A 19,833-nucleotide genomic window follows, 5' to 3' on the forward strand; every position below is an offset into this window, starting at 1 on the left:
TTTGAAAACATTAACCAGTAAAACCAGATTTAGAAAGTTTGACCAATAAAAATTGGATTTTGAAAATCCGACCAATAACAATTGGATTTTGAAAGATGTACGAGTGTGAATACCGGATTTTGGAAATGAACCAGTATAAGTACTGGATTTTAAAAATGGATCAGTACGAATACTGTTTTTGGAAAATTTTACCAGCATGAACACTGAATTTTAAAAATCTTACCAGCACGAACACTGAATTTTTGAAAGTCTTACCAGCACGAACACTGGATTTCTGAAAATTTACCAACATGAACACTGAGTTTTGGAAATTTACCATCACGAACACTGGGTTTTTGAAATTTTACCAGCTCGAAGACTGGGTTTTTTTTAAAATTTTACCAGCACGAACACTGGGTTTTGGAAATTTACCAGCCCGAACACTGGTTTTTGAAAATTTACCAGCACAAACACTGGATTTTTTTAAAAAAATTACCAGCACGAACACTGGTTTTTTGAAAAATTGCCAGCACGAACACTGGATTTTGAAGAATTACTAATTGACTTTGATAGAAGATTTTCAATCTTTACCCTGACGACGACTTGGACAACTGTCGGGGCCTCAGGATTTATCCCTTATCCTGAATGGGTAGTTCAGGTTTATCCCTTAACCTGAAAGGGAAACTCAGGTTTATCCCTTAACCTGAAGGGGAAGTTTGATGCAAATGCAAATTGATGCATATGAATGCGAATGAATGCATGCAAATGCAAATGAATGCAAATGATGTAAATGGGTGCACATGCATGCAAAATGAGAGATTTGTGTGATCCTGCCTGCATACAGAACATTTTGAAGACAATTTTCAAAATAATGCCCCAGTGTAACTGGGAAAGAAGAATTTGACCCTTATTGAAGAAAATATATTGAGGAATTACAAAGGATGGAATAGAGAATTTAAGTATAGAATTTTTCAAATGTTGAGCATTGATGGGATCTGGTAATTCCACTCCATCGGCATTGATGAGCAGATATGAATTGAGGGGTAATGCCTCTTTGACAACATAGGGACCTTCGCAATTCGGCGACCATTTGCCACCCAGGCGGTGCTTGAGATAAGCCATGGATCTGAGCACTAGATTGTTGACTCAAAATTTCCTTTCAATGACGGATTTTGTATATTGTCTGGCTATCCTCTGTCGATATAATTGAGTGTGCTCTACTGCTCTAAGTCTCCTTTCATTGAGCAAATCAAGCTATATTAGCCGTTGTTGCTGATACTGATCAAGCGGTAACTCCAGCAGTGATACAAACTTCAAGGCAGGTTTCTGAACATGTAGAGGCAGCACTACTTCAGTTCCGTAGACAAGTTCTGACGAAGTAGCATTAATTGGAGTTCGAATGGTGGTTCTGTATGCCCCCAATGCATCATGGATCTTCTCATGCCAGTCATGACCTATTTCCAAAGTTCGCTCCAGGATTCTAATCAGAATTTTATTGGCGGCATATGCCTGACCATTCCCTTGAGGATAATAGGGAGCGGAGAAATGATGATGAATTCTGAACTTCGAGCCAAATGTCCTCATTCTTGAAACAACTGCCATTGTCTGACACAATATCATGCGATATGCCGAAACGACAGGATATTCTTGTGGATGAATGAAACCACATGTCGACCTTCGACTGTACGTAAAGTGACTGCTTCTACCCATTTAGTGAAATATTCTGTTGCGGCAAGAAAATATTTGTAGCCGTTTGAAGTTGGAATGATGGGGCCCACAACATCAAAGGCCCACATAGAAAATGGCCATGGCGAGACGACAGATTGCAAGTATATTGCTGGCGCATGAATAGAAGGTGCATGCATCTGACATTGAACACACTTCTTCACAAAACGATAGCAATCTTGTTGCATAGACTTCCAATAATATCCTGCCCTGATGATTTGCTTGATAAGAGCTTGGTAGCCGACATGATCACCGCCAATGCCTTAGTGTGCCTCTCGCATAATTTCTTTGGCTTCTTCTTCATTCAAACATCTGAAATACTCATAACTGAATCCACGATGATAGAGGACATCAGCGAGAATAAAATATCGGACAGACATGCGCCAAATTGCTCGTTACTCTTACCAGTGATATTCTGAGAGAAGGAGACATATGTCTTCTCCTTGATAGGAGTCTTTCTGAGACTGTCTTCAGCTTGCTCAGACATCATCCTGATCATCATTTCTTGAACATCTGATATGTAGCAGGATCAATGTCATCCCTATCATTCAGACTCTGTCTTCTGGCAGATCTTGGAGAATCCATTTCTTCTTGCCTGCTTCTAAAATCACTGATGCACTGACACAGTGATGTCTTCTTGCTTGATCTAATCTGAACCAATTGGACATACCGATATTCTCTGCAGAGTGAGATGAATGATTATATTTCGATGATGAAGATTCATGATAGAAATGAATATAGGAAAAATATTTGTTGAGAATTTGGTAGATAATTGAAAGAACATCCCATTACTAGGGATTGGGTCACTGCTAGAGTCACGACAATTGCGTTGTCATTCCTTCACAAAGGAAATAAACAACTGAAAATTATGCCTCGTTACCTAGGCAAGGTCGTCAAACCAAGAATGAAGAATTTGAAAGATTTTTATTCATTGAAGAGAAAACATGATTGCATTAATAATAAACTTGAAAAAGAGGGGACAGACAAACAATTTGCCACCACTCTTTATGATCAGCAGAGACACGAGGACTGGAGAAAAGTGTGAGAATGATGAAAGAATCTCAACCATATTTGGCAGAATGGTATGTTCCGAACCACTGCGCTGATACAAGGTTGAACTCTAGCATAACCCCTGATAGTAGCCGAGCTTCTATGCGCTTCTGTCTCTGAGAAAATTGCCCGACGCATCACTCTGGATAGTAGTAGGTACAGGAAAATGGGCCAAGTAGCTTGAACTGCTTGCCATACGCATATGTATATTTGAGAAGAAGGCGAGCCCTTCAGTGCACAGAACCATCGCATGCTGGATTCTTTCTCGAGTTGTTCTGGATAGCGTGCTGACTTATGAGAATTCTCCATACTGTCGGTAGATATCGATCAGGCTCACGTACGCATTCTCATCTTCTTCAATCAGTGGCCAAGACTTACGCTCTGTCATGTGAGCCACAACATCTTTAGGGTCCAGACCCTTGACATTGATAAAAAATTGCTGCTCTAATGGATGTCCAGGCTGACCGGCTGGCTCAGGCAGTCCCATAATCTCTGAAAACTCATCCATCAGTAGTGTCATCTCACCCCACGGGAACCAAAATGTGTAAGTGCGCGGATTCCACCGCTCTTCCAGTGCATGGATAAGATTGCCATTAACTATCAACTTCCCCACTGCAGATGCCAGTTCCAACCCACAATCGCTGAAATGGTCCAGAAACATACGGAAGAAGTTTTTGAACCAAATATAGTACCACCGGGACAAGAAGGGTCCAGTGCTGAGAGCTCGATGCTCGGGAAGACTTTGTCGCACCTCGTAGGAGATGTGACCCTCAGGAAAAACAGAATCAAGCTGACTGGATGCCATTGGACTGAAAGATAGGAAGATTAGAAATTAGACTTTTGAAAAAAATACAAGAATTTTGAAAATTGCAGGCAGGAAAAAATAAAAAGCTGGAAATTCGAAGTCCAGAGGAACGAAAGAATGGAAAATAATCTGGAGTTTTGAAGAAAAGGTGGATAATTTGAAAAAATCATCTAGGGTTTTTTGAGAAAAAGGAGATATTTCATAAAAGATGAAAAATGAGGTATTTTGGAAAATTGTTCGGTATTTTTGAAAAATTGGGAAAAATTTGAGAAAATAAGGCAAAAATGAATATCATACATTCAATTACAAACAATTATGCACATACAACAATCCCTAAGAAGCTGACTCTAAATGCATCAATTTTGAAAGAGCTTTAGGACCCTAATCCTGACTCTAGGCTCAGGTCAACTGTGTTCAATCATGCTATGCCGATATACTCGAGCCGATGCTCGATGTACGTGGCATAAAACTCATCTCCGGGTCTAGGCTTGTGTTTTCCCAACATCCTTGAGCGCCTGCCGATATACGTTGGACTATGGCCCTTGGTACGTGACAGGGGGGCGTTAGCCCAAATAAGTGACCCAGTTGTGAGGCTCTGTCCCGAACTATGGTTCTGGAAGAGAGCCCAGCAACGTGAAGACCGGGTAGACATAGGTGGGGTGGTTTTTGAAATATGATCACATGCAAGCAAACAGAGGGCTCTAAAACCTAAAGAGATAGAGATTTTGAAATTTTTTAAAGAAGCAAGCATTGTTTTCATATAAATCCTAGATTGAGGAGTGTTGTATTTCAGACCTAAGTCTAAGTGAGCATGAATAATTCTCCTCAATATGGTTCTACCAAACCATGCCTAGTCTATATGCAATCCATGTCAGCTGGGTTCAAGCCTAGGCTCCTAGGTTCACATGATATCAGAAATTAAAAGCTGACATTCCATAGAACACGATTTTGATAATTGAGCTAAGTTAAAGCACACAATTGATCAGACAAAGACATGTCCCATCACGGTCGCCAAACCTGTTATCATCGCAAAATTTTTCCCCTCCCTTGCGAGAAAAAAACGATATTCGCGAGTCAAACTCGGCCAAAGTTTTGAAATTGGTTTTGAAAATTACTCGTCTCCGTTTTAAAAATTTGCGGGAAAATTCCCTGGAATGGGATCCGCCTGTCGATACGAGGTTCAACCGTTCCTGGCGCCTTTACTAGGGGTAATTGAACCAAGGACCAATTATGTGCTTTAACTCGACTCAAATAGCTAAATTATGCTCTATTTTTTCTAGAATGCACAAAGAATTAGGCTTGTGCTATGAAATTTTAAAAAATGCAAGTTTGAGAAAATATGATGTTTGCTTTGGAAAATTGAAATGCATTTGGAAAAGGATTGGAAAAGTGCTTGAAAATTGAATTCCTGGGAAAATCATTGAATTTCATTAAAAATCAGAAATTTGCATTGGAAAGTGATTCCTCAGGAAAACTTGAACTTTGGAAAATCGATTTTGAAATTTGGAATTGCTTTTCTGAGAAAATGGATTTGAAAATTCTGAGAAAATCAGGAAATTTATTGGAAAAGGGATTTCTGAAAAGGAAAATGAATTCTCAGGAAAACGAGAATTCTGAGAAGATGGATTTATGAAAACTTGGGATTTTGAAATTTGAGAATTTTAAAGCATTGGAAAATCTTGATTTGAACTTGGGAAATGCTTTGAAATGTCATTTGAAAACTTAGGATTTTGAGAAAATCAGATCCTGAGAAAGACTTAGAAATTCTTGAGAAAACTGAATTTTTTTGAAATTGAAATTGGAAAATGAGAATGAGTACGTGAGCCAGATCGATATCTACCGACAATATGGAGAATTCGTAGAAGTCAGCACGCTATCCAGAACAACTCGAGAAAGAATCCAACATGCGATGGTTTTGTGCACTGAAGGGCTCGCCTTCTTCTCAAATATACATATGCGTATGGCAAGCAATTCAAGCTACTTGGCCCATTTTCCTGTACCTACTACTATCCAGAGTGATGCGTCAGGCAATTTTCTCAAAAACAGAAGCACGTAGAAGCTCGGCTACTATCAGGGGTTATGCTAGAGTTCAACCTTGTATCAGCGCAGTGGTCCGGAACATACCATTCTGCCAAATATGGCTGAGATTCTTTCATCATTCTCACTCTTTTCTCCAGTCCTCGTGTCTCTGCTGATCATAAAGAGTGGTTGCAAATTGTTTGTCTGTCCCCTCTTTTTCAAGTTTATTATTAATGCAATCATGTTTTCCCTTCAATGAATAAAAATCTTTTAAATTCTTCATTCTTGGTTTGACGACCTTGCCTAGGTAACGAGGCATAATTTTCAGTTGTTTATTTCCTTTGTGCAGGAATGACAACGCAATTTTCGTGACTCTAGCGGTGACCCAATCCCTAGTAATGGGATGTTCTTTCAATTATCTACCAAATTTTCATCAAATATTTTTCCTATATTCATTTCTATCCTGAATCTTCATCATCGAAATATAATCATTCATCTCACTCTGCAGAGAATATCGGTATGTCCAAGTGGTTCAGATTAGATCAAGCAAGAAGACATCACTGTGTCAGTGCATCAGTGATTTTAGAAGCAGACAAGAAGAAATGGATTCTCCAAGATCTGCCAGAAGACAGAGTCTGAATGATAGGGATGACATTGATCCTGCTACATATCAGATGTTCAAGAAATGATAATCAGGATGATGTCTCAGATAGCTGAAGACAGTCTCAGAAAGACTCCTATCAAGGAGAAGACATATGTCTCCTTCTCTCAGAATATCACTGGCAAGAGTAACGAGCAATTTGGCGCATGTCTGCCCGATATTTTATTCTCGCTGATGTCCTCTATCATCGTGGATTCAGTTATGAGTATTTCAGATGTTTGAACGAAGAAGAAGCCAAAGAAATTATGCGAGAGGCACACTAATGCATTGGCGGTGGTCACGTCGGCTACCAAGCTCTTATCAAGCAAATCATCTGGGCAGGATATTATTGGAAGACTATGCAACAAGATTGTTATCGTTTTGTGAAGAAGTGTGTTCAATGTCAGATGCAGGCACCTTCTATTCATGCGCCAGCAACATACTTGCAATCTATCGTCTCGCCATGGCCATTTTCTATGTGGGCCTTTGATGTTGTTGGCCCCATCACTCCAACTTCAAACGGCTACAAATATTTTCTTGTCGCAATAGAATATTTCACTAAATGGGTAGAAGCAGTCACTTTACACACAGTCGAAGGTCGACATGTGGTTTCATTCATCCACAAGAATATCCTATGTCGTTTCGGCATACCGCATGATATTGTGTTAGACAATGGCAGTTGTTTCAAGAATGAGAGAATGAGGACATTTGGCTCGAAGTTCAGAATTCAGCATCATTTCTCCGCTCCCTATTATCCTCAAGGGAATGGTCAGGCATATGCCGCCAATAAAATTCTGATTAGAATCCTGGCGCGAACTTTGGAAATACGCCATGACTGGCATGAGAAGATCCATGATGCATTGGGGGCATACAGAACCACCATTCGAACTCCAATTAATGCTACTTCGTCAGAACTTATCTACGGAACTGAAGTAGTGCTGCCTCTATATGTTCAGAAACCTGCCTTGAAGTTTGCATCACTGCTGGAGTTACCGCTTGATCAGTATCAGCAACAACGGCTAATATAGCTTGATTTGCTCAATGAAAGGAGACTCAGAGCAGTAGAGCACACTCAATTATATCAACAGCGGATAGCCAGACAATATGCAAAATCCGTCATTGAAAGGAAATTTCGAGTCAACGAGCTAGTGCTTAGATCCATGGCTTATCTCAAGCACCGCCTGGGTGGCAAATGGTCACCGAATTGGGAAGGACCCTATGTTGTTAAAGAGGCATTACCCCACAATTCATATCTGCTCATCAATGCCGATGGAGTGGAATTACCAGATCCCGTCAACGCTCAACATTTAAAAAATTCTATACTTAAATTCTCTATTCCATCCTTTGTAATTCCTCAATATATTTTCTTCAATAAGGGTCAAATTCTTCTTTCCCAGTTACACTGGGGCATTATTTTGAAAATTGTCTTCAAAATGTTCTGTATGCAGGCAGGATCACACAAATCTCTCATTTTGCATGCATGTGCACCCATTTACATCATTTGCATTTGCATGCATTCATTCGCATTCATATAAATCAATTTGCATTTGCATCAAACTTCCCCTTCAGGTTAAGGGATAAACTTGAGTTTCCTTTTCAGGTTAAGGGATAAACCTGGACTGCCCATTCAGGATAAGGGATAAATCCTGAGGCCCCGACAGTTGTCCAAGTCGTCGTGAGGGTAAAGATTGAAAATCTTCTATCAAAGTCAATTAGTAATTCTTCAAAATCCAGTGTTCGTGCTGGCAATTTTTCAAAAAACCAGTGTTCGTGCTGGTAATTTTTTTAAAAAAATCCAGTGTTTGTGCTGGTAAATTTCCAAAAACCAGTGTTCGGGCTGGTAAATTTCTAAAACCCAGTGTTCGTGCTGGTAAAATTTTAAAAAAAACCCAGTCTTCGAGCTGGTAAAATTTCAAAAACCCAGTGTTCGTGATGGTAAATTTCCAAAACTCAGTGTTCATACTGGTAAATTTTCAGAAATCCAGTGTTCGTGCTGGTAAGACTTTCAAAAATTCAGTGTTCGTGCTGGTAAGATTTTCAAAATCTAGTGTTCATGCTGGTAAAATTTTCCAAAAACAGTATTCATACTGATCCATTTTTAAAATCCAGTACTTATATTGGTTCATTTCCAAAATCCGGTATTCACACTCGTACATCTTTCAAAATGCAATTGTTATTGGTCGGACTTTCAAAATCCAATTTTTATTGGTCAAACTTTCTAAATCTGGTTTTACTGATTAATGTTTTCAAACCTAATTCATGCTGGTCTAGTCTTCTTGCGGGATTCGAGTTCCGACTCGAATTTTCTTTCCTTCTAATTAGTCTAGTTTTCTTTCGGGATTCGAGTTCCGACTTAAATTTTCTTTCCTTCTAATTAGTCTAGTTTTCCTTCGGGATTCGAGTTCCGACTCGAATTTCCTTTCCTTCTAATCGGTCTAGTTTTCCTTCAGGCTTCGAGTTCCGACTCAAATTTTCTTTCCTTCCAATGGATCTAGTTTTCCTTCGGAGATTCGAGTTCCAACCTGAATTTTCTTTTCCTTCTGAGTTGGTCTAGAAAATTGGAGTTCCGACTCGAATTTTCTTTCAAATCCATTTCAAATGTTTAGAATTGGTCTAGAAAATTAGAGTTCCGACTTGAATTTTCTTTCAAAACCCAATTCATTTAGTTTTTCCTTGAAGATTTGAATTCCGATTCGAAACTTCCCTTAAAACCCAGTTTAGCACCTGATCCATTCAAAGCTCACAAGTTGAATCCTTACTTCTTAGACTGTGATCCCTAGGTTAAATTCCTATGAAATTGATAGTTCTTAGGCTGAATCCCTATTGAACCCATGTTGTTCCCAGTGAACCAATGTTGTTCTTAGGTTGAATTCCTATTGAACCCCTATTTTTTCCAGTAAGCCAATTCTCAATTTCGACCTTCGGGTCAATCAATTTCCAAATTTCCAATTTCAGACCTCCGGGTCAACCAATTTCCAAATTTCTAATTTAAGACCTCTGGGTCAACCAATTTCCAAAATTCTAATTTCGATCTTTGGGTCAATCAATTTCCAAATTTCCAATTTTGACCTCCGGGTCAACCAATTGTCAAATTTTCAAAACGGAGGCGAGTAATTTTTCAAAACCATTTTCAAAACTCTGGTCAAGTTTGACTCGCGAAATTCGTTTCTCTCTCGCGAGGGAGGGGAAAATTTTGCGATGATAACAAGTTTGGCGACCGTGATGGGAGAGGAAAGAAAGGAGGAAAGAAAGAAAGAAAGAAAGAAAAAGGACGAAGAAAGAAAGAAAAGAAAGAAAGAAGGAAAAAAAATAATAAAATAAAATAAAATAAAAAATGGAGGAAAAAGAAGAAAGGAAGTGGGCTGGAAGGTGGGCTAGGGTGGTCGACTCCCTTGTGGGTCCCACCTTAGAAAGAATAAAATAATTAAAAAATAAAATAAAACAAACAAAAAAATAAAGAAAAAGATAATTAAAACAAGAAAATGCAAATGGATGGGCCATCTCAGAGCGGGTCCAAATTCCACTTTTGAAATTCATTTTGATGATTAAAGGGGTAAAATAGTCTTTTCAGAAAATTTCCAGACGAAACGATCTATTTTTGACAGTTTTTGAAACGAGCTCGGATTTTGAAGTTCAATACCCCGTTGCAAAGCAAATCCAGTGTAGAATTTGAAAATTTGAGTTTGAAATAAATCCAGATTGTTTTTCTCAAGAAAATATTTCCAAATTTATTTTCAGACAAAATGAGCCATTTTTGGCAATTTTTGAAACGAGCTTGGATTTTGAAGTTCAATACCTCGCTGCGAAGCAAATCCAGTGTAGAATTCAAAAATTTGAGTTTGAAATAAATCCAGATTATTTTTCATGAGAAAATATTTCCAAATTTAGACTCCCAGGGGTAAAAATGTCAATTTTTGAAACCCGGGGTTTGAAATTGATTTCTGAAAGCTTTTAAAACTCGATCTGGATTGAAATTTATAAAACTGGAGTTCTGGACTTTGAAAATGAAATGAAATGTGATGAAATGTTATGAAATGCTGAGAAATGTTTTGAAATAATGAGAAATGACATGAAATGACATGCGAAATGCAGACCTTGAATAAAGAATTTTGGATATCAGACCCTGATTGACACTTGTACCAGTTTAAAAAGTATTAAAATTGATAAAATTTGCAAAATAGCTCAAGAAATGGTTTTCGGGACTCTACGAGGTCAGAGTGACACTGAAAATAAGGGTTTGAGCTTAAATGAACTGGAATGAGTTGGATTGAATTGGGTTTTAGAGTTTCAGAACTCAAATGAACTGATCAGACACTGACTCAACTGACCTTTTACGACTAAATTTTCAAGAAAAGCTATCATTTTTAGAGAAATGGTACAGAATGGTCACTGGAATGAAGTGAGTTATGAACCTAAACTGGGTTTAAGCTGAAACAAAGGTCAGTAATACTGACATGAACTAAAATTGAAGCTCGAACACTAGCTCAATTGACAGAACTCAGCTCGGTTTCAGCTGAAAGAGCCGAAATGAATTAAAATGGGCTCTTAGACACTCAGAAATGGTTTTAAACTGAAACTGGAGCACATGAACTCTTGGTGAGCTCAAGTTAGACTCTAGAGAATATGACTGACTGTGAATGAGTGACTCAGAGACAATTGGTTTGGATTTGAGTGAGAAATGAGCTCATTTCTCAAGAAATGATAACATTTTGGCAGGAATGGTCAAAAATGAAAATGACTTTTTCACTGTGAGCTCAAATGAGCTTGAAATGACTGATATTCTAACTGTTCTGAACTGACCAATGAGCTTTATTGACTCCGACTGACTAGGGTTCGGGATGACCTAGGGGTAAAATGGTAATTTTCTTAGTAAAAATGGGTAAAGTGGTGATTTTCTGAAACTGACTCGGGGTTTGACTCCTACACTGACCTGACAGGGTTGGCACTGCCTGAGGAGGATTGTTTGAGAATGGATGTGGAAAATTTGGGGTGTTTACAGATGCCCCTCTTTGCTACTAAGCCGGCTTGAAGACGAGCTTAGTGGCAAAGAAAAACACTCCAAATTTGGGCTATAAAAATGCCCCAGTTAGAAGGATCTGACTGGATATGAAAATATTAGCTCTGATGAAAATGGTAGAGATGAAGTGAAGAATGAAGAAAAAAATTTTACTTCAAAAAGAAGTGAGATTCAGGTTTTGCCCTTAACTTGGATGGGACGGAAAAATACCTCGTGTAGAAACGAAGCTCAGGTTTGACCCTTAACCTGACCGGGGAATGAAATACCTCATCAAAATGAGGCTCAGGTTTGTACCCTTATCCTGATTGGGCGGAAAATGAAATACCTCATCAAAGGAGGCTCAAGTTTAACCCTTAACCTGATCGGAAAATGAAATACCTCCTCAAAGGAAGCTCAGGTTTGTACCCTTATCCTGATTGGGCGAAAAAATGAAATACCTCATCAAAGAAGGCTCAGGTTTGTACCCTTATCCTGATTGGGCGGAAAATGAAATACCTCATCAAAGGAGGCTCAGGTTTGTACCCTTATCCTGATTGGGCGGAAAATGAAATACCTCATCAAAGGAGGCTCAGGTTTGTACCCTTATCCTGATTGGGCAGAAAATGAATGGAATCCTCGAAGGAAGAAACCATGATGGAACCTTCGGATTTCCGCACAATGAATCCGATAGGAGTTTTGCAAAAGGATAAAATTGGGGTCCCTAAAGCTTGAAAAGGGGTTTGATTTTGGGCGCCTCATTGCTGAGACTAAATAACTTTTGAAATTGGTGACCTTTTGCGAGAAAATGATTGGTGGCTTAACCTCAAGCCGAAATTGGACTGTCTATGGTGGGACAGTGGGGACACAGGGAAGTGTGCGAATCTGAGAGCCCATGCGCTCAGATTATACCAACAGAAGGGAAGGAATCTTGAAAACTCCCATTATCAAGTCCTTAAAAGGGATAACAACTGATGTCAGGATGCGCCAAAGATGAACCTCAAGCTCTTGCTTCACGCCAAGATAGCTAGAAAATATTGTCAAAATGTTGAAAATTATTGTTGATTCAAAATAATTTAAAATGATGCACATTGTTTTGAAAATATTCCCTCTTTTCTACCTGAAGTATTACCTTCGACTGGGCTTAAGTTCGTAGAATCAAGATTCGAATTCAAATTTCTTGCAATTGACTTTCTTTCAAGGAGGCTATCAATTTCCTTGATATGAATAGAAAAGAGAGTATTCTTGATATTGTGAAAGCAATTGGTGAAGGAATATTGATAATAGAATTTCACAAATTTTAAAGAAGATTCTTGACAGATTCGGCAGTCTGATATCCTGGGATTCTTTTCTCATGATGATTTTTCTACCCACTTTTTTTTTTGGCAGAATTGGAGCTCTCTTGGGTTTTTGGGGATTACATCATCCTTCATTTTGGAGATGCCCTGACTTTTCTCTCCTTTTTTTTTTTTAAAAGGGTACGTCACAAACTCCTTCATCTTGGAGATGTTCTGATCCTTCTTTTTCTCTCAGGGATTATATCGACGGTTATTGGCTCATTGGTTGGAAATCTCTTGATGATAGCGGAAATTAAATATCCTTTAGGGTTTGTCGGGAGGCTCATCGCAGTCGCCTTCATCTTGACGGTGCTCTGAACTTTCTCTAGAAGGATCCGTCACAAACTCCGTCATCTTGGAGATGATTCAAATCTTCTTTGGCCCCGGGGGTCTACTCGCCTAATTCGCCTTCATCTTGACGACAATTGAGAGATCCCTTTTGCAGATATTTAATTGCAGCTTAGGTGATTAAGGAAATGAAAATTGAATGGATTTTTCTGTATCACCCAGGATATTTCGACTGCTTTATTTTTCAAGAATGATCTTTAAAAATGTGCCATTGACTGCGATCAATACTGATCACTTATGGCTTTGCGACAACATTGAATTTTCTTTGCTGGCCATATCGAGGATTTATTCTTCATCCTTTTGGTTGGCCGATTGAAAGATTTTGAATTTTGAATCCCTCTTCGCAAAAGTTTTGACCTTTCGGAAGTAATACTGAAGGTATTCTGAGGTAATGTTTTTGTGCAATAAAGATTTTGAAATCAACAAATATTTAATGACAAATTGGCAAAATTTTCTTGAAATCCTTGGTGAGAGCGAGCATCTGAAGCACAACGCAACACATCCATGACAAAAATTTTCTTCTCCTTTCCCCAAAGGAGAAGATTCAGAAATTGGAAATAGAAATTACTCCTCTCTTCCCTGAGGAGGAGGTGTTTGCAAAACGAACTTTCGAAGAGAAATTAAGCTTTCGTCAAAACTTCCTAACATTAGGCTTCTCTTATGGAAAGGGGGCCGGTAATGGTGAGGTCGGTGAATTGGTCATTAAAGAACGAGTCCATCACACTCTCCCTAAAAAGAGGGTCCTTCATGATGAAATGGCCTAGTACGAAATTATGGTCACAAGGAAAGCGAACTTCCGTCGAAGCGCTCCCTGAACTAAGGGTTCCTTGTATAAAATTGGAATTTTGTTTTGCAAATGGTTCACATAGACACAAGTCCCTTCAAACTTTCCCTGAAAAGGGGCTAGGTGAACAAAGGATAGCATGCGAAAAGAACGAGCTCCCTCAAACTCTCCCTGCAAAAAGGGTCTCTCGCAAGAGGAAATGATTGAAATTGGTATTCGGTGACCAAAAGGGTCGAAATTGGAAATTGAAATTTTGAAATTTTGAAATTTTGAATCAAAATGCACTGCATTTCTCAAAGTTTTAAAAGGATTTCCCAATTCCTCAATGAAGTTCCCTTTTCAAATTCATATTCATTCATTCATATTATTCAAATTGCATTGTTTTCAAATTCATTTTCCAATTTCAATTTAAAAAAAAAATCAGTTTTCTCAAGAATTTCCAAGTCTTTCTCAGGATCTAATTTTCTCAAAATCCTAAGTTTTCAAATGACATTTCAAAGCATTTCCCAAGTTCAAATCAAGTTTTTCCTATGCTTTAAAATTCTCAAATTTCAAAATCCCAAGTTTTCAGAAATCCATCTTCTCAGAATTCCCGTTTTCCTGAGAATTCATTTTTCTTTTCAGAAATCCCTTTTCCAATAAATTTCCTGATTTTCTCAAAATTTTCAAATCCATTTTCTCAGAAAAGCAATTCCAAATTTCAAAATCGATTTTCCAAAGTTCAAGTTTTCCTGAGGAATCACTTTCCAATGCAAATTTCTGATTTCCAATGAAATTCAATGATTTTCCCAGGAATTCAATTTTCAAGCACTTTTCCAATCCTTTTCTAAATGCATTTCAATTTTCCAAAGCAAACATCATATTTTCTCAAACTTGCATTTTTTAAAATTTCATAGCACAAGCCTGATTCTTTATGCATTCTAGAAAAAATAGAGCATAATTTAGCTATTTGAGTCGAGTTAAAGCACATAATTGGTCCTTGGTTCAATTACCCCTGGTAAAGGCGCCAGAAACGGTTGAACCTCGTACCGACAGGCGGATCCCATTCCAGGGAATTTTCCCGCAATTTTTTAAAACGAAGGCGAGTAATTTTCAAAACCAATTTCAAAACTTTGGCCGAGTTTGACACGCGAAATTCGTTTCTCTCTCGCAAGGGAGGGGAAAAATTTTGCGATGATAACAGGTTTGGCGACCGTGATGGGACCTGTCTTCGTCTGATCAATTGTGTGCTTTAACTTAGCTCAATTATCAAAATCGTGTTCTATGGAATGTCAGCTTTTAATTTATGATATCATGTGAACCTAGGAGCCTAGGCTTGAACCCAGCTGACATGGATTGCATATAGACTAGGCATGGTTTGGTAGAACCATATTGAGGAGAATTATTCATGCTCACTTACACTTAGGTCTGAAATACAACACTCCTCAATCTAGGATTTGTATGAAAACAATGCTTGCTTCTTTAAAAAATTTCAAAATCTCTATCTCTTTAGGTTTTAGAGCCCTCTGTTTGCTTGCATGTGATCATATTTCAAAAACCACCCCACCTATGTCTACCCGGTCTTCACGTTGCTGGGCTCTCTTCCAGAACCATAGTTCGGGACAGAGCCTCACAACTGGGTCACTTATTTGGGCTAACGCCCCCTGCCACGTACCAAGGGCCATAGTCCAACGTATATCGGTAGGCACTCAAGGATGTTGGGAAAACACAAGCCTAGACCCGAAGATGAGTTTTATGCCACGTACATCGAGCCTCGGCTCGAGTATATCGGCATAACATGATTGGACAGAGTTGACCTGAGCCTACTGTCAGGATTAGGGTCCTAAAGCTCTTTCAAAATTGATGCATTTAGAGTCAGCTTCTTAGGGATTGCTGTATGTGCATAATTGTTTGTAATTGAATGTATGATATTCATTTTCGCCTTATTTTCTCATATTTTTCCCAAATTTTCAAAAATACCGAACAATTTTCCAAAATACCTCATTTTTCATCTTTTATGAAATATCTCCTTTTTCTCAAAAAACCCTGGATGATTTTTTCAAATTATCCACCTTTTCTTCAAAACTCCAGGTTATTTTCCATTCTTTCGTTCCTCTGGACTTCAAATTTCCAACTTTTTATTTTTTCCTGCCTACAATTTTCAAAATTCTTGTATTTTTTTCGAAAGTCTAATTTCTAATCTTCCTATCTTTCAGTCCAATGGCATCCAGTCAGCTTGATTCTGTTTTTCCTGAGGGTCACATCTTCTACGAGGTGCGACAAAGTCTTCCCGAGCATCGAGCTCTCAGCACCGGACCCTTCTTCCCCCGGTGGTACTATATTTGGTTCAAAAACTTCTTCCGTATGTTTCTGGACCATTTCAGCGACTGTGGGTTGGAACTGGCATCTGCAGTGGGGAAGTTGATAGTTAATGGCAATCTGATCCATGCACTGACAGAGCGGTGAAATCCGCGCACTTACACATTCTGGTTCCCGTGGAGTGAGATGACACTACTGATGGATGAGTTTTCAGAGATTATGGGACTGCCTGAGCCAGTCAGTCAGCCTGGAGATCCATTAGAGCAGCAATTTCTGATCAATGTCAAGGGTCTGGACCCTAAAGATGTTGTGGCTCACATGACAGAGCGTAAGTCTTGGCCACTGATTGAAGAAAATGAGAATGAGTACGTGAGCCAGATCAATATCTATCGACAATATGGAGAATTCGCAGAAGCCAGCACGCTATCCATAACAACTCGAGAAAGAATCCAGCATGCGATGGTTTTGTGCACTGAAGGGCTCGCCTTCTTCTCAAATATACATATGCGTATGGCAAGCAATTCAAGCTACTTGGCCCATTTTCCTATACCTACTACTATCCAGAGTGATGCGTCAGGCAATTTTCTCAGAGACAGAAGCGCGTAGAAACTCGACTACTATCAGAGGTTATGCTAGAGTTCAACCTTGTATCATCGCAGTGGTCCGGAACATACCATTCTGCCAAATATGGCTGAGATTCTTTCATCATTCTCACTCTTTTCTCCAGTCCTCGTGTCTCTGCTGATCATAAAGAGTGGTGGCAAATTGTCTGTCTGCCCCCTCTTTCTCAAGTTTATTATTAATGCAATCATGTTTTCCCTTCAATGAATAAAAATCTTTTAAATTTCTTCATTCTTGGTTTGATGACCTTGCCTAGGTAACGAGGCATAATTTTCAGTTGTTTATTTTCTTTGTGCAGGAATGACAACGCAATTGTCGTGACTCTAGCGGTGACCCAATCCCTAGTAATGGGATGTTCTTTCAATTATCTACCAAATTCTCATCAAATATTTTTCTTATATTCATTTCTATCCTGAATCTTCATCATCGAAATATAATCATTCATCTCACTATGCAGAGAATATCGGTATGTCCAAGTGGTTCAGATTAGATCAAGCAAGAAGACATCACTGTGTCAGTGCATCAGTGATTTTAGAAGCAGGCAAGAAGAAATGAATTCTCCAAGATCTGCCAGAAGACAGAGTCTGAATGATAGGGATGACATTGATCCTGCTACACATCAGATGTTAAAGAAATGATGATCAGGATGATGTCTGAGCAAGCTGAAGTCAGTCTCAGAAAGACTCCTATCAAGGAGAAGACATCTGTCTCCTTCTCTCAGAATATCACTGGCAAGAGTAACGAGCAATTTGGCGCATGTCTGCCCGATATTTTATTCTCGCTGATGTCCTCTATCATCGTGGATTCAGTTATGAGTATTTCAGATGTTTGAACGAAGAAGAAGCCAAAGAAATTATGCGAGAGGCACACTAAGGCATTGACGTTGGTCACGTCGGCTACCAAGCTCTTATCAAGCAAATCATCTGGGCAGGATATTATTGGAAGACTATGCAACAAGATTGCTATCGTTTTGTGAAGAAGTGTGTTCAATGTCAGATGTATGCACCTTCTATTCATGCGCCAGCAACATACTTGCAATCTGTCGTCTCGCCATGGCCATTTTCTATGTGGGCCTTTGATGTTGTGGGCCCCATCACTCCAACTTCAAACGGCTACAAATATTTTCTTGCCGCAACAGAATATTTCACTAAATGGGTAAAAGCAGTCACTTTACGCACAGTCGAAGGTCGACATGTGGTTTCATTCATCCACAAGAATATTCTATGTTGTTTCGGCATACCGCATGATATTGTGTCAGACAATGGCAGTTGTTTCAAGAATGAGGACATTTGACTCGAAGTTCAGAATTCATCGTCATTTCTCCGCTCCCTATTATCCTCAAGGGAATGGTCTGGCATATGCCGCCAATAAAATTCTGATTAGAATCCTGAAGTGAACTTTGAAAATAGGCCATGACTGGCATGAGAAGATCCATGATGCATTGGGGGCATATAGAACCACCATTCGAACTCCAATTAATGCTACTTCGTCAGAACTTGTCTACGGAACTGAAGTAGTGCTGCCTCTACATGTTCAGAAACCTGCCTTGAAGTTCGCATCACTGCTGGAGCTACCGCTTGATCAGTATCAGCAACAACGGCTAATATAGCTTGATTTGCTCAATGAAACGAGACTCAGAGCAACAAAGCACACTCAATTATACCGACAGAGGATAGCCAGACAATATGCAAAATCCGTCATTGAAATGAAATTTCGAGTCAACGAGCTAGTGCTCAGATCCATGGCTTATCTCAAGCACCGCCTGGGTGGCAAATGGTCGCCGAATTGGGAAGGTCCCTATGTTGTCAAAGAGGCATTACCCCACAATTCATATCTGCTCATCAATGCCGATGGAGTGGAATTACTAGATCCCATCAATGCTCAACATTTGAAAAATTCTATACTTAAATTCTCTATTCCATCCTTTGTAATTCCTCAATATATTTTCTTCAATAAGGGTCAAATTCTTCTTTCCCAGTTACACTGGGGCATTATTTTGAAAATTATCTTCAAAATGTTCTGTATGCAGGCAGGATCACACAAATCTCTCATTTTGCATGCATGTGCACCCATTTACATCATTTGCATTCATTTGCATTTGCATGCATTCATTCACATTCATATGCATCAATTTGCATTTGCATCAAACTTTCCCTTCAGGTTAAGGGATAAACTTGAGTTTCCTTTTCAGGTTAAGGGATAAACCTGAACTGCCCATTCAGGATAAGGGATAAATCTTGAGGCCCCGACAGTTGTCCAAGTCGTCGTGAGGGTAAAGATTGAAAATCTTCTATCAAAGTCAATTAGTAATTCTTCAAAATCCAGTGTTCGTGCTGGTAATTTTTCAAAAAACCAGTGTTCGTGCTGGTAATTTTTTTAAAAAAATCCAGTGTTTGTGCTGGTAAATTTCCAAAAACCAGTGTTCGGGCTGGTAAATTTCTAAAAACCAGTGTTCGTGCTGGTAAAATTTAAAAAAAAACCAGTCTTCGAGCTGGTAAAATTTCAAAAGCCCAGTGTTCATGCTGGTAAATTTCCAAAACTCAGTGTTCATGCTGGTAAATTTTCAAAAATCCAGTGTTCGTGTTGGTAAGACTTTCAAAAATTCAGTGTTCATGCTGGTAAGATTTTCAAAATCCAGTGTTCATGCTGGTAAAATTTTCCAAAAACAATATTCGTACTGATCCATTTTTAAAATCCAGTACTTATACTGGTTCATTTCCAAAATCCGGTATTTACACTCGTACATCTTTCAAAATCCAATTGTTATTGGTCGGACTTTCAAAATCCAATTTTTATTGGTCAAACTTTCTAAATCTGGTTTTACTGGTTAATGTTTTCAAACCTAATTCATGCTGGTCTAGTCTTCTTGCGGGATTCGAGTTCCGACTCGAATTTTCTTTCCTTCTAATTAGTCTAGTTTTCTTTCGGGATTCGAGTTCCGACTCAAATTTTCTTTCCTTCTAATTAGTCTAGTTTTCCTTCGGGATTCGAGTTCCGACTCGAATTTTCTTTCCTTCTAACCGGTCTAGTTTTCCTTCGGGATTCGAGTTTCGACTCGAATTTTCTTTCCTTCTAATCGGTCTAGTTTTCCTTCAGGATTCGAGTTCCGACTCAAATTTTCTTTCCTTCCAATGGATCTAGTTTTCCTTTGGAGATTCGAGTTCCGACCTGAATTTTCTTTTCCTTCTGAATTGGTCTAGAAAATTAGAGTTCCGACTCGAATTTTCTTTCAAA

Source organism: Nuphar pumila, chromosome 8, assembly GCF_984573655.1.
Source record: "Nuphar pumila chromosome 8, dmNupPumi1.hap1.1, whole genome shotgun sequence".
Lineage (NCBI taxonomy): Eukaryota > Viridiplantae > Streptophyta > Magnoliopsida > Nymphaeales > Nymphaeaceae > Nuphar > Nuphar pumila.